This window comes from Protopterus annectens, chromosome 2.part2 (genome assembly GCF_019279795.1).
Source record: "Protopterus annectens isolate FY-2018-M chromosome 2.part2, PAN1.0, whole genome shotgun sequence".
Classification (NCBI taxonomy): Eukaryota; Metazoa; Chordata; order Ceratodontiformes; family Protopteridae; genus Protopterus; species Protopterus annectens.
In genome coordinates, this window is record NC_056730.1 from 952,040,263 (window position 1) to 952,056,484 (window position 16,222).

General features: G+C 43.5%; 1 protein-coding gene across 1 annotated transcript in view; it reads right to left on the reverse strand.

The window, feature by feature from the left end:
* WDR36 (WD repeat domain 36) overlaps positions 1–16,222 on the reverse strand; it is a 1,582,076-nt gene that overhangs the window by 1,360,604 nt on the left and 205,250 nt on the right. The window lies entirely within an intron of this gene.

A 16,222-nucleotide genomic window follows, 5' to 3' on the forward strand; every position in this document is an offset into this window, starting at 1 on the left:
AATATCCTGATTTCAACATTTTTTTAGCTGAATTATTGAAAAATATCTTGAACTGTCAAAAGTGCAGGTTTTGCCCCCTAGTTATGGGTATTTCAACATAGGGTACTTGGAACAAGTTCCACTAACTGAGTCAACTGCTCAGAATGTTGAATGCAAGTATTACAGGCATGTTTAGCGGGCATCTCAGAATTTAGACAAATACTTGTAATTTGTTGCAGAGACTGAGGTACCAGCAGGGAATGGGTTTTAGCCCTTCCCCCTGTACTGCTATCTCAAAGTTAGTGCATTTAATTAGTGGGGGGTTGGGGAGTTACAGGAGGGGCTGTCCCTTGCAAACAACATTGTTTAAAGGTTTTGGAGAGAGGAGTCGTATCGTTTTTGTGTTTCAAGCATTTAGATTAATCTCTTAGGAGTCAATAATTTGATCAATGCAAGGATACAAATCCCTAGAAACAGATTTGTACGTAAAACAACAAGAATACGTATTTTATTATCTTGAACATTTGGAAATGGTACCTTGAGGACTTCTGACTGTTGTGCAGCAGTAGAAGAAAGAAGGTGACCATCAAGCCTAGGAAGACTGAAGAACAGGAAAGTACAGAGGAGTTTTGGCACACAGGCTGCTGTATTCTCCTTTTGGAGTTCAAGCTACAGCAGCCTGGACATATGTGTGAGAATATATATCAATATATATTATAGCAAGCTCAGATGCTCATAAGCCTAGTACTTATTAAACAGCAGGAAAGTACAGTTGTGTACACTTACCATAAATGTAGAAGTTAGAGTGTCTTCACTGTTGCAGTCATGACTGTAGGGTTCTCCCCTGCCGGCAGGCAGTCCTCGGTCGGCCAGAATCCGAAAGTCTGGGTCCGGCGTCGGCTGCTCAGCCATGCTCCCTGACGTCAGAGCGCCAGGAGTACAAAGCTGGCAGCCGACGCCATGTTCTCCAATTTTTCTTGCCCCAGATGTCAGGTGTTCCAAAATGAATAAAATCCCATACCCTTTGCAAATACACCTCAGAAGAAGGGTGAAGGGAATGACACAAAGGAAAAAATAAGAGAGGAAAGGAGGGAGGGAAACCCAGACTGCAACATTGAAGACACTCGAACATCTACATTTATGGTAAGTGTACACAACTGTACTATGTTCATCGTGTTTCACTGTTGCAGTCATGACTGTAGGGTTGAATCCCAAAGCAGAAGAAAAGGGAGGTGGTCATAAAGTAGAGGGGGGCGGCTAAAAGGCCCTGCAAGACTGCAGAAGCAAAGCCTGCCCTAGACTTAGAGTAGAGAGGTAGATTGTAGTGCTTAGCAAAAGTATGCACTGAACTCCTTCCAAAATGTCTTTGGTAGGAACACCCCTGAGGAAGGCAGCTGAAGTGGCAGCAGCTCTGGTAGAGTGAGTCCTTATACTCCCTGGGATTTGCTTTCCATGGTGAGAACAACAAAATCTGATTCCATGAGCAATCCATTTAGAAATGGTCTGTTTTGAAATGGCTTTACCTTGGGAGCTTGAAGCATAAGAAACAAACAATTGCTCTGATTTCCTGATGTCCTTGGTTCTGTCCAGGTAAAAACGTAGTTGTCTGTGTACATCCAAGGAATGCAAGATCCTTTCCCCCCTATTTTGAGGAGTGGGGAAAAAAGTTGACAGGTGAATAGTTTGATTTAAAGCCACTTTGGAAACCACCTTAGGCATGAAAGTAGGATTAGTCCTTAAAGACACCCTGTCTTGGTGAAAAATTATGTAAGGTTCCACAGCCATGGGAGCTTGCAACTCCAAAACTCTCCTGGCAGAGGTCAGAGCTAACAAGATGGCTGTCTTCCAAGATAAAAACTTGATGTCAGATGTGGCAGCAGGCTCAAAAAGAGGTAGGGTGAGTTTTTCCAAAACATAGTTGAGATCCCAGGCAGGAATGGGTGGAGATCTAGGGGGCCTTAAGTTCTTAGCTCCTCTGAGAAACTGTCTCATGAGTTGGCGGGAAAAGATTGGAGGGTCTGAATTATAATGAGCAGAAATAGCAGAGGCATGTATCTTTATGGAAGAAAAAGAAAGACCCTTATGTAAGAGTTCTGTCAGATAAAGTAAAATCATAGGAATGTTAGGAAGAGGATCTGAATCCTCAGCCTGCATCCAGGTGCAAAATCTTTTCCATTTTCCTGCATATGATTTCCTAGTACTAGGACGTCTGGCTTCTAAAATGACATCCATAACCTGCTTAGGTAGAATAGAATGAGTCATAGACCCTGGATTAACCAGGCAGCCAGGCAGAGAGTTTTAACATGGGAGTGCAGAACTTGACCCTGGTGTTGAGACAGAAGGTTCGGAGTCTGAGGTAAAACCCAAGGGGGCTCCAGAAAAAGGTTTTTCAGAGTTGGGTACCAAAACTGTTGAGGCCAATTTGGGGCCAGTAAAATTATCATCTTGGGCTTGTCCTGTTTGATCTTTAATAACACCCGTGGAAGAAGAGGTAGAGGCGGGAAGGCATACCCCGAGAGGTTTCTCCAACTGAATGATAGTGCATACACTTTCCAAGCTAGTTCGTGGAATGTCCTTGTACAAAATATCTGTAGTTGATGATTGAGGTGGGATGCAAAGAGGTCTATGTGAGGACATCCCCAGACTGCTGTAATCATCTTGAATACCTCTGTGTCCAGCATCCATTCATGTGGGTCTGACAGGTTCCTGCTCAGACTGTCTGCCAGGATGTTTAGCTTCCCTGGTAGAAACTGGGCTTGAAGGTCCAGTTTGTAAGCTAGAGCTGTGTTCCATAGATTCATGGCTAGTCTGCAAAGGGGATAGGAATGTGATCCCCCTTGCTTGTTTATGTACCACATAACTGTGGTGTTGTCTGTCCGTATCAGTAGTTGTCCTGGTTGTAGAAGATTCCTGAAGGCCAATAGAGCATTCTGAACGGCTAACATTTCCTTTAAATTGATATGCAGGTGCTTCTGATCCTTTGTCCAAAGGCCCTGCAGACAGTTGCCCTGCAAATGGGCTCCCCATGCATAATCCGAGGCGTCCGTGGTTAGTATCTGACTGGCTGGAGGCAGACTGAAGGCCTTCCCTTTGTTTTGAGTACATGCCTTGGACCACCAAAGGAATTCCTTTTGAAGACAAGGCAGGACGTAGATCTGTATGTCTAAACTGTGGCAATGCTGAGACCATACACTTTTTAGGTACCACTGTATTTTCCTCATATGTAGTCTTGCATATGGTACGAGAAGGATGCAGGAGGCCATGTAACCCAAAGCCTGCAGGAATTTCCTTGCAGATAGCGGAGTTAATGATGTCAAGGTTTTGAAAGTTGAAGGCAGCTGTAATTGTTTTTCGTAGGTCAGAAATGCCATCTGGGTTTTTGTGTTTAGAAGAGCACCCAGAAAAGTTATCTGTTGTGAGGGTGTCAAATTTGACTTTTTTATGTTTCCAGTGAACCCCAGGAACTTGAGAAGTTTTTGAACAAATTCTAGATGCTGGAGTAAGACATCCTTGCTGTCTGCCTGAATAAGACAGTCGTCCAGATAAGGGTAAATTTGAATTCCCTTGAGTCTGCAATAAGCTACTACTGGAGCCAGGCATTTGGTTAAGACCCTGGGCGCAGTAGACAATCCAAAGGGCAGCGCAGAGAATTGATAGTGCCTCGATCCGGCCTTGAACCTGAGGTATTTGCTGCACTCCTGCCTGATGGGAATGTGTAAATAAGCCTCCTTTAAATCCAAAGTTACCATCCATGCATTTTTGGTCAACATTGGAAGCAGCTGCTGTAGAGTAAGCATCTTGAATTTTGGTATCTCGAGAAAAGTGTTCAAGACTGACAGATCCAGAATGGGTCTCCATGAATTTTGCTTTCTGGGGACTAGGAAGAGCCTTGAGTAAAAACCTTGTCCCATTTCTGAAAGTGGAACCAGTTCTATGGCTTTCATAGCCAAGAGGGCTTCCACCTGGTTTAAGGCCTCTAACCATTGATGTTTTGGTAGATCCGGCCATCCGCTTGGTCTTGGTAGGGTATGAAAATGGAATTTGTAACCTCTTGAAACCACATCCAGAACCCACTTGTCTTGGGTTATACGAGTCCAATTTAGGTAAAAAAGAGAGTTTTCCTCCGAGAGGGGCTTCCAGGCAAGAAGTTCCTGCAGCCCAACAGGGGGAGTCATTGAGCCTGCTTTCTATGAGTTTGTGACTTGTCCTCTCCTCCCCTAGGGGTGGAAGCAGTCCACTGTCTTGATCTATAAGAGGCTTGCGTTTGGGGCCTTCCCCGGGAGCGTCTGTAGCTACCCCTTTGAGGCCTGTCTGAATTGGGAAAGGACCAATTTTTAGTAGGCCAATTCCTACTAAACTTGGGTGGCTGAACTTGTAAAAAATCCTTAACCGTTTGCATGGATTTTGCCTTGTCCTCCATCTTCTTTATCACCTCTTCAGCCTTTGATCCAAACAAAACATTATGTTGAACTGGAGCATCCAATAACTTAGCTTTTACTTGATCTGGCAAGTTTTGTTCTTTTAACCAAGCATGCCTTCTAATGACTGTGCCAGAGGCAGCAGCCCTACAAGAAGCCTCCAAGGCATCAAAACCACAGTGTAAACCATGCTTCTCTACTTGTTCAGTGGTATGCATTAAATCGTGTAATTCCTTATCATCTGCACAAGCAGAAATGGAAGTTAGCTTTTGTTTCAAAACAGACAAAAGAAATTGCTGGTATTTCAGCATATGAAACTGACAGTTTAAAGCCCTAATAGATAAGGTTGCAGAAGTGTACACTTTTTTGCCCCATCTTTCTAAAGATCTGGAATCCTTCTCAGTGGGAATGGGGTTTTTAGCAGAAGCAGCCTTAACCCCCTTAGGACCCTGAGAAATGGTTTCAGGATCAGCAGTAGGATTCTTGTATAAAACTGGTGGGAATCAGGAACCCTATAATATCTGTCAGGCTTAACAGGAGCTGGAGGAAAAGAGTCAGGAGTTGAGTTAGCCTCCGAAAAAGCATCATCCACAATATCCAAAACTGGAGGGATAGCCAGGGGTCTATGTTGAGGAAGAAGAAGAAAATCCCTAAGTCTCTTCTTAGATTCAGAGTACTCCTGTCCTTCCCAGTGAAAATGTTCCCTCATTTCATGTAAAGTTTCCCCAAAAGAAAAATCCTCAGGGGGAGAAGCTGAAGGAATAGATTCCTCAGCATCAGAATCCTCATAAGGAGGAAAAGAATAATCTTGGTCAGAAGAAGAAACTGAAGAAACAGAAGCCTGATCAGAGGAGTCACAATACAATTCCTGCCTTGGCCTTTTGTCTTGAGGGGTATGTGAACCCCTAATCATAGTAAGCAAGTCCTCCGCCATCTTAAGTAACTGTTTCTGAGACTTGGGTCCTGGATCACAAGAGGCCTGGGCTGTGGTCTTTGATTTGGAAGGAGTCTTTGCCTTTGTCTTTGGCTTTGCCTTTATCAGAAGCTGAGTAGGCCTGAAAACCCCTTCGGAAGCCGGTACCTGCACAGTGGCTCCGGACCCATCTGAAGGAGCATTGTCCGAAGGTCCTGCAACTGAAGTATTCAAAGGCCTCGTTGGCTCCTCGTGGGAGTCCGTTTCGGCTGTCGGTTCCGAAATGGCAGATGACAGGGGCTGCAAAAGTGCCTCACTGACGACTGCCGAACCTGAAGCTGGCTCTGCTTGTACAATATCGTCTGATTTGGACCTCGGAGGCTTGTCTTTATCCTTGCGTCATCTGTGAACTCCTGTAGCCGGAAGCGTGTCCGACAACATTTTGTAATTAAAACGCCTAACGAAGTAATGAAATGCAAAATCGTACCTTCTTTTAATTGTACGCTGATTAAATCTGGCACAAAACCGACAACTAGCTACGTCGTGGTCAGGGCCTAAGCAAGGAATACAGTAAGAATGAAAATCCTTATGAGGTATTTGCTTCCCACATGAAATACAATTATTAATTTTTTCTGACATCGGGCTGGAGCAAGAAAAAAGTTCCCCCAACAGGGTACTTAGCTTTGAGTAGGAGTAGAAAGTCTTCGGACTGAAGTACGTTTAGAAAAAATTGTCAGGAGTCAGCCGACCGGCACTTGCGAACTGCTATCACCGCACAGCAAGAAAGACTGGAGAACATGGCGTCGGCTGCCAGCTTTGTACTCCTGGCGCTCTGACGTCAGGGAGCATGGCTGAGCAGCCGACGCCGGACCCAGACTTTGGGATTCTGGCCGACCGAAGACTGCCTGCTGGCAGGGGAGAACCCTACAGTCATGACTGCAACAGTGAAACACGATGAACATCTTCTTATTGCAACATTTGTTAATGTCGGTTATGTACTTTGCAGATAAAGATTCTAGTTGTCTACTGATGTACTATGTTCTTCATCTGTAAATATGTTTGTAATTAATTGCGATGTTAAATTGTTAATCGCTATGTAATCCAATGCAACTACTGTCTGTTTATTTTAACTGTGGAGCTTTTCTCCTCGGGCCTCCGCTGAAAATGGACCTACGTCCAGTCAGACACTCCCGGTCAACAAATGTAAATAAATAATATATCCTACTTACTAATCAGTATGCTCAAAGTCAGGCTAAATGGCCAGAGAATACCTGCAGCAATAAGAGACCCGCTCCAGTACTCCACACGGTTTGAGACTCATTACTGCAAGTAATACTTTTAAAACTGAAAAGTAATTATGCATTGCCACTTGTTTAAAAATTACATTCTCAGGAACTGCTACCTAAATATATGCTTTTGGTTTCAGGAAAGGTAAAGGGCGGCCACGGTGATGCAGTGGTTAGCATTGCCGCCTCACAACAAGAGGGTGTCCAGTTCGATCCTCAGCTGGGGTGTCTTCTGTGCGGAGTCTGCATGTCCTCCCTGTGGTCACGTGGGTTTCCTCCGGGTGCTCCGGTTTCCTCCCACATCCCAAAGACATGCTGTAAGTGGACTGGACACGCTAAATTGGCCCCAGGTGTGAGTGCGTGCATGTGTGTGCCTTCTGTGGAAGGTTAAGTGCCGGGCTGGCAACTCGACACCGTAAAACTCCACTGCCAATCATGAGAGAACAGGTGATCCACTGTGGTGACCCCTAACCGGGAAAAGCCAGAAGAAGAAGGTTTCAGGAAAGGTAAAAGTATTGGGTCCATCTAGCAACATGTACAAATTCATTCCAACCCAAATTTATTCAACCTTTAGTAAGAGAAAGGCTACATGGCAGTTTCCCCTGTGGACACTGCACACACCACAGTTACATTTGCAGATCCTAAACATATCCATGTTAACACCTCTAAAGTATTTAATAATATGGTGCTTATTATTTACTAGTAACACGTACCATGTTGCATACATTGTAATATGCACTTGCAGTTCTATCTATGTTGGCCAGATGACACACCCTTAGAAACATCACAGTCATCACAGAGTCACAGGGACAGGACTGCTGTTAAACACACAATGACACAACACTGTTTTTCCTTAATGATATTGACATAATACTGTGGCTGCCATATATAAATCAAAGTGGAAACGCACACTGGATATCAAGAGCACTTTGGGGGAATTTCTTTGACAGCACTGGCTTGAATGAATACATTTAATATTAAATTTGCTTTAAAAGTAATTAGGACTTTCCACTAGATTGTGCCATTGCAATATTTCTTCAATGAAAAGCAACCAGAAAAGCCGGAATATTTTCACACAGCTTTACACAGTTTCTTTTCACGTTCATCCTGTCATATGTTTGTGGCTTCATTAATGTTGGAATGCATTTGAAAATATGCTTTTGTCCATGCATTTGTTAAATTTATACTTAGCTTAATTTTTCATTACTATTTTTTGTTCTTTTGAGTTGTATTTTAGCACCAACTGGTTAAGCAGGTCATATGATTTTTTTACACTTTACTACACAAGACTTTAAGCATGGTTTATGACTGTTTTGATCACATGCTGATGAAGTCAAAGGGATGCTGTTTTTTCTGAGTTAACATTGTTATTAAAGTCATCTCATTTGCAGAGTTCTACACTTCAAACAAGTGTGTACATTAACATTATATATAATACATGCACACACACACACACACACACACACACACACAAAACTAAGCATACACACACACACAAAACTAAGCATATACACCTTTTTTTTTTTTTTTTTTTTTTTTTACACATTCATATATATACTTAAGGGACAGGATCCATGGGTAGAATGACTCAAAGCTCTTGCTCTTCCTTGCTGAAATACTCATTCAAGGGTTTCTGGATAGAAAGGAAGGCAAACTAATTTATAAATAATTTTATACTTTACAGAAGCTCACAGAAAGAGGGGGCTGCCCACAGAGAAGGAAAAACAGAAGTCATGTACTTACCTTTAAAACACCAATTCCATGTGGTCTCAACTTCATTCATTCATTCATTCATTCATTGTGGTTTCAATGTCAGTCCGTCTCAACTGTTGGGTATATCAGATCACACTTAGCTGAAGCCAGCAACTTTCAGACTTTTGGACCCAAAATTCAGGGACCTTCCCCTACCCACACAGTCTCTTCTCCTACATGGCACTTCCTCTAACAGAGTTTGTCTGCCTATACAGATGCTCCTTATTTCATGCCCCTTCTTGATTGTGCAATGTAGGACAATAAAACAGTCCAAAACTGTGCAAGTAAGATAAGGCTCTACAGAGGTGCAGTACGGTCAGTGTAGAACAAAAGATAATGACATCCTGGCAGTGAGGACAGAAAAAGGGAAAGTTGAGACACACGAGGAAGACAACACAGATCTAGAATTATGGTAAGTACATCACTTTTGTAACCCATGTTGTCTTTTCTGTTTTAAATCTTGGGTCAGAGTCTCCAGCTCCTACAAACACTGGGAGGACTCATGGAGGTGAAATTCTGACAAGATGGTGAAGCTAAACAAAGCCTGAGACTAAACTTCAAGCCCAGCTTGTACTGAGACATACATATGTGCAATGTAGCCCAAGTACCCGCAGCAGAATCATCATCAATAGAAAGAAGGCTGTGGAAGTTGCATCAGCTCTAGCAGAGTAAGTCTTAGATTTGTGAGGCAGAGACAATCCTTTGGCTCTACAGACAAACACAATGCAATCAGAGAACCACTTGGATAGTGTTACCTTGGAAACACTAGTTCCTGTTTACCAAAATACAGATTCCTCTTGGGATGGAGCATCAGTGGACCACCCCACCCCCTTTGCCAAAGTAACTCCAAATGTTCCCACAGAAGATATCTTCTAGAAGCGACATTGGGAACCTTCCCTTTCAACAAAATCAGTATCCTCTGAGAGATTCCTGTGGGGAGTCTAAATGCCTCCTTTTACATGACTGCTTCCTGTGCTCTTCCACAACAATCAGAGTAAGATTCTAAAGCTAAAGAGGAAGCTTATCTCGCAAGTCTCTTCAGGGTCCACTGACGCTGGCTGTCCCAGAAGATCAGGATGATGTGGGGAGGTACTACAGATACCACAGGGGATTGGGGAGGGATCCAAGCAAGGCCAGGATACCTCTTCTCTAGATGGTCACAAATGGCCAACACTAGTCCAGAGTAGGTTCTCTTGGGATCTGATTATTCAGACAAGTGACCTCTCAAGATGTGGCTTGGTTTGGCTCCCAAGCAGACACTGGAGCCGAGCTATCTAGTGCTGATGCACCAAAGTGAAAGGATAGATATGAGCAGCTTGGAATCAACCCACCCCCCCATGCGCAGATATGACCCCTTGGCTCCAGGACACCCAAGATCCAATGCTATCAGAATCAAGCAGGTAAGAGACTTGTCAGAGTCCAAGACAAGAGACAGTGACAAAGGAATCCAAAGGGAAAAGCTTGGGTCTAAGACCACTGGATCCGAAGATCAGATCTAGGGAAAAAAAAAAAAAAAAACAGTTGAGGGATTGAAGACCATGGTCCCAGCATCCAGGGTATGTAAAGAGCAGGAAGGACCCCTTTCGGTATCTGGGACTTAACTCTGCATCATCCTGACAACATCTATTTCAAATAAACTCCTCGAATACCACATAGATCTAAACAAGAGGCCCATCAAAGGCAGCCTGGATGATCTGTGAGAGGACCTCTCTGATTGTAGAATACGACATCAGAGTCAAGTGGTGGCCAGCTCCAGAGAAAACCTCTGTTCCTCTATCAAGGGGTGGGTTGATGACTGGATTCAAATCGCCTCTGATTTGAGAGAAGGCATCATATCCAATAGTTTAGGCAGCTTAGGAAATGGGCCCACAGTCGCTGCAGGATCCAAATCCCTTTTCCAAGATTCTTTTTCTTTGGATTTTGCTCTGTCCTCATCTCTTTCCTTCTCTTTCTTCTCCTTCAACATTTCGCCCTTAGAGGGAAGAGGCCAATTTCACTGGTGAGGCAGGGAGAAGGACTTTAAGTACTAATATGGACAGTTGGTTCAAAAGAGCTCTTGGTTCTAAAGAAGAACAAAGCTCGCAGTCCTCTAAGATGGCTCCCCCCAAGACAATAAACACACCTAGTACGAGGGTCTTGAGGGGAAATTTTTTTGCCAAGATTCGCAATGCTTTGTAAATCCTGAAATCTTGTCGGACACGATAAAAAGACATTCAAAGCACGACAATAACTGCACTCCAAGGCAAGAAAACAGATTCCAGCATGAGACTAATTCCATAAAGACAACAGCTAAATTATGGACTAAAAAACAAGATATTTATAAATACCATCATAAACTACAAATTCTTATTCTTTTTTTTTGTGTGCTTTAGAAGGACAAGAATAGCAAACTCTAACTACCTGTTCATACACAACTACTTACTAACAACTCTGAACTAAAGGAAAAACAAATTAACAAGAAAAGAAAATTAGGGTAGAAGAATTCAAATATCACTTTACTAAAAAAAAGTGTCAAAAATACACAAAGCTACGCCAGCCTTGGACACCATGCTTGACTGAAACAAGTGGCAAATGAGATCTGAGGAACTGTCACAGTGGATGGAGAAGAGTAAGGGAAGCAGCCTGAGCCGTGGATCCAAAAGTCTGAAAGTTGATGGATTTGGATACAGTCAGACAAAATATAAACAGTTGAGAATGACAGAAAAGACATCAGATCTGAAAAAAGAGAAAGTAAGAATCACTGTCATTATCAGTTTCTGAAATGAGATCCCCAGGAGCCTCTGTCACCTTGCCATTGGCAGGGAGAACCTCTTCAGACCTTGTATTCAGGACAGGCGAGGCCTTCACTAGCCTAATGCATACTAACATAAGCAAGAGATGAGAAGTTAAGGTTAGTTAATGAGACTGTAAGGACTGAGGAAGCACCTGCCAGAGGAGGAGCTTGAAATACAAAGGCTTATTAAGTGACTAGTTACTGGTTTCTTTTCATGATCTCTGAAATAGTCACACTGTCTCATGAACACAGGTCCCAAAAGTGGATAAGCTGGTGAACAACCAATGTTTACATCTGTACTGTGGTCCCTGCCAGCTGGTGCAAACTAGCAGACTCACTTCATCATGAGCTGTTGAACCAGCTGAACTCATAGGGGGGCTGTTCCTGGGAAGAAAAGTCCTTGGTTACAATAGTTACAAATCAAGCCCAAGCTGGTACATTAACAGAAATACTCTAACTGCAGACCACTCAACCTTCAAGTTAGTAGGGGGGAAAATTGCTACTTTAAAGGATGAAATGTTGCTCTCATTAAATCCTGATAAGTCTTGGCCTCCCATAGATGTAGGCAGTGCTGTATCTGGAGCATTTACTGCATGTCGCCTGTTACAACTAGTGCTCCCCAACCCCTTAGATTTAAAGAAAAGAGGAAAAAAAGTGGACTTCGACTTGTTCAAGCTGATTAGTACCTTCGCACCAATCAAGTTCCTATACCAGACCCATGCCTCCATATCCTCTTAGCTCTTCCTTGCACTAAATTGCTTCCTAGCTCCTATGTCAATCCACAATCCACTTAGCTCTGCTGGGAAGAAGGGGAAATAAAAGCACAGTGGCAAAATGATTAATACACTAGCACATTTGCACCAATATGCTTACAACAGCTGAACCACAACCCCCATCCACCACCCATTAGCAAAATGCCTGTAGTAAACTTAATGAAGAGCACTTCTCAATCGCACCCTCTACAACTCTGCATCCTGGGCAACAGCCCCCTTCCCCCACCCTTGCTACACTGCTAGATGATGGCACGACTTCACTTTAACTATTAACGAGGAGCATGATAAAGTACAGTTTTGTACCTACCATAAATGTAGATGTTCGAAGATCCACATTGCTGCAGTCCTTACACTTGGGTAGTCCGCTGTCCTCGGTCGGCCCGAATATCAAAGTATAAGGCTGACGTTAGTCAAGGCGCATTTGACTGACATCAGGATGTCAGGGTACAAATGCGCATGACCGACGTCATATCCACAGTCTTTTCTTGCCCCAGATGTCAGAAGACCCTAAAAATAAAGGTCAAAAACCAAAAGACAGCAAACCAACAACCAACCATCCTAGCACTAAAAATATGTACAATATATACAATAGACAATATACACCCAAATGACCACCCAACCCACACAACCGCCTCTAACTACAGAGGGGAAGGAGGGAGGGTAAATTGGACTGCAGCAATGTGGATCTTCGAACATCTACATTTATGGTAGGTACAAAACTGTACTATGTTCTTCATCTCACATTGCTGCAGTCCTTACACTTGGGTAGAATCCCAAAGCAGAGGAAAGGGAGGATGGCCAAATTATAAGGAAGCAGGAGCTGCCAAAATGCCCTGCAAAACAGCAGTGGCAAAACCAGCCCTGGATTTAGAGTAAAGTGGTAGGTGATAATGCCTGAAAAAAGTATGCACTGAACTCCAAGTAGCTGCCTCCAAAATATCCTTAGTTGCCACCCCTCTCAAAAAAGCTGTTGAAGTGGCAGTAGCCCTAGTGGAATGAGGCCTAATCCCAGCTGGAACTTACTTGCCATGATGGGAATAACAGAAAGCAATGCAAAACCCAATCCACTTAGAAATAGTTTGTTTTGACACAGGCTTGCCCTGAGAACTCAACGCAAAAGAAACAAATAACTGCTGAGACTGCCTGAACCCTTTAGTTCTGTCCAAAAAATAACGCAACTGCCTGTGTACATCTAAAGTGTGCAAACTCTTTTCCCCTTTATTTTGGGGATTTGCATAAAAGGTAGGCAAATGAATAGTTTGGTTTAAAGCCACACTAGAAACCACTTTAGGCATAAAGGAAGGATTAGTACATAAAGATACCCTATCCTTATGGAAAATCAAGAAAGGCTCAACTGCCATAAGGGCCTGCAACTCAGAAACCCTTCTTGCAGAGGTAATAGCCAACAAAAAAGCAGTCTTCCATGATAAAAACTTTAATTCAGCAGTAGCTGCAGGCTCAAAAGGTTGTAGAGTGAGTTTCTCCAACACAAAATTGAGATCCCAAGCAGGAGTAGGAGCTCTTCATGGGGGTCTTATATTCTTTGTCCCTCTAAGAAATTGCTTGAACAAAGGATGAGAAAACAATGGTGGGTCACAATCATAGTGAGCCGAAATTGCTGCAGCATGAACCTTAATAGAAGAGAAGGACAAACCTTTGTCCAGTAACTCAGTAAGATATTGAAGAGCCACACTTAAATTAGGCTCAGAAACATCAAAATCCTTTGCTGCACTCCAAAATAAAAATCTCTTCCATTTGTCTGCGTACACTTTCCTTGTACTAGGCCTTCTAGCTTCCAAAATAACATTCAAAACTTGTTGTGGAAGTGGAGGCCCACTATGGTTCAAAACAGAATATGCCAGGCTGTTAGGTGCAGAGAGTGAAGCTTGACATTGAGCAAATGACTGTCCTCCTGAGACAACAGGTGTGGAATCGTAGGCAAAGGCCATGGAGGCTTCCGTACCAGGCTCCTCAGTAATGGGTTCCAATGCTGTCGAGGCCAATCTGGAGCTATTAAAATCATCCTTGGCTTGTCTTGTCTGGCCTTTAGTAGTACCTTTGGGAGGAGAGGCAGAGGCAGAAAGGCATACACATGAAGATTGCTCCAATTGAAAGAAAGAACATCCACTCTCCAAGCTGTGGGATGAAACCTTTTTGTGCAAAACTTTGGCAGCTGGTGGTTTAGTGGGGAAGCGAACAGATCTATGTCTGGAGTTCCCCATGACGCTGTCAATTTCTGAAATACATGAGGATCCAATTTCCACTCGTGGGGATCCATAATTTGTCTGCTCAACACATCTGCCAAGGAGTTCTGTGCTCCCGGAAGAAACCTTGCCTGAAGATTTAGCTGTAAACTGAGAGCAGTCTCCCACAAAATCATCGCTTGCCTGCATAGAGGATAAGAATGTGTTCCGCCTTGCTTGTTGATGTACCACATGACAGTTGTGTTGTCTGTTAGAATCAACACCTGCCCTGGAAGAAGTAAATCCTTGAAAGCTATTAATGCAAACTGGACTGCTAACATCTCTTTCAAGTTGATATGTAGATGCTGTAGTCTGGCTGGCCACTTGTCTTGTATCCACTTTCCAGTCAGATGAGCTCCCCAAGCTTTGTCTGAGGCATCTGTCGTTAGAATCTGACTCGCCTCTGGCCGGGTCACAGAGAGTCCCTTGTTTAGGTGACATTCCTGAGCCCACCACAAAAATTCCTTTTGAATGCAAGGTATTATTGGAATGACAGTGTCCAAATCCTGGCAGTGCTGTGTCCATACATTTTTGAGATACCATTGTAGCTTCCTCATATGCAGTTTGGCATTGGGAAGCACCAGAATACAAGATGCCATGAACCCTAAGGCTTGAAGGACTGTCCTTGCAGTCAGGCCGGACTGATGAGACAACTGATGAAAGTAAAGGGAAAGATTCTTTTGTTTGTCCGGGGTCAAAAAGGCCATCTGGGATGCTGTATTCAGTCTCACACCCAGAAAGCACATGTCTTGAGAGGGTACTAGACTGGACTTTATTTCGTTCACAGAATACCCCAGGCATCTTAGCACTGCTACCACATAATCCAAATGATGAAGAAGCTCGTCCTTCCTTGAGCCAGAATTAGGCAATCGTCCAAATAGGGATAAATCTGTATTCCTTTTAACCTGAGGAAAGCTATCACTGGAGCCAGAACTTCGTGAACACTCTGGGCAGTAGATAAGCCAAAGGGCAATGCAGAGAACTGATAATGAGAAGTCCCAGCTCAGCGCAGATACTTCCTGCAACTCAGTCTGATAGGAACATGAAGATAAGCCTCCTTGAGATCTAAAGTTACCATCCAATGATCTTTGCCCAGCAGAGGTAAAAGCTGCTGAAGCGTCAACATTTTGAACTTGGGAATGTCCAGATAAGTGTTGAGGATAGATAAGTCCAAAATTGGTCTCCACGTGTTCCCTTTCTTTGGTACTAGGAACAGGCGAGAATAAAATCCTAGGCCCACTTCTGGCATAGGGACCGGCTGAATGGCCCCTATTTGGAGTAACAGAGAAATTTGCTTGTGAGCCTCTATTCTTTGTGGAGGAGGAACGTCTGGCATGCCTTTGAAAGGAGGCAAGGTATGGAAATAAAACCTGTAACCGTGGTGTATGATATCCAATACCCATCTGTCTTGGGTAATTAAACTCCAATTTTCTTTGAAAAGTGCCAACCTTCCTCCCAAAGGTGCTGCCAGGCGGAAGGCTCTGGCAGCTGAAAAGGTAGGTCATTGGGTCTGTTTACGAAAGGACTGACCCCTGCCCTCACCTGAAGACTGTGCAGGAGAACTCCCTGTTCTAGGCCTGAAAGAGCCCTGAGCTCTGCCCCTACCACGTCTAGATCTACCCCTAGACAGGGAATCATAAGAAGGATACATCCACCCCTTAGTAGGCCAATTTCTACTAAACTTTGGAGGCTGAACCTGCAAAACATCTTTAACAGTCTGCATAGACTTAGCCTTGTCTTCCATTTTCTTTAAAACTGTCTCAACAGGAGAACCAAACAACACATCAGATTGTAAAGGAGCATCTAAAATCCTTGTTTTAACATGGTCAGATAAATTCTGATCCCTCAGCCAGGCGTGCCTGCGAAGAACTGACCCAGTGGCAGCCACCCTAGACGAGGCCTGTACAGCATCAAAACCACATTGCAAAGAATGCTTACCCACCTGTTCAGAAACATGTACTAAATCTTGCAACTCTTTACAATCAATACCTTCCATAAGAGCATCAACCTTAGACTTCAATTGTGAAAGGAGATAGTTTTGGTATTTTAACATGTGAAACTGGCAATTCAAAACCCTCATAGCTA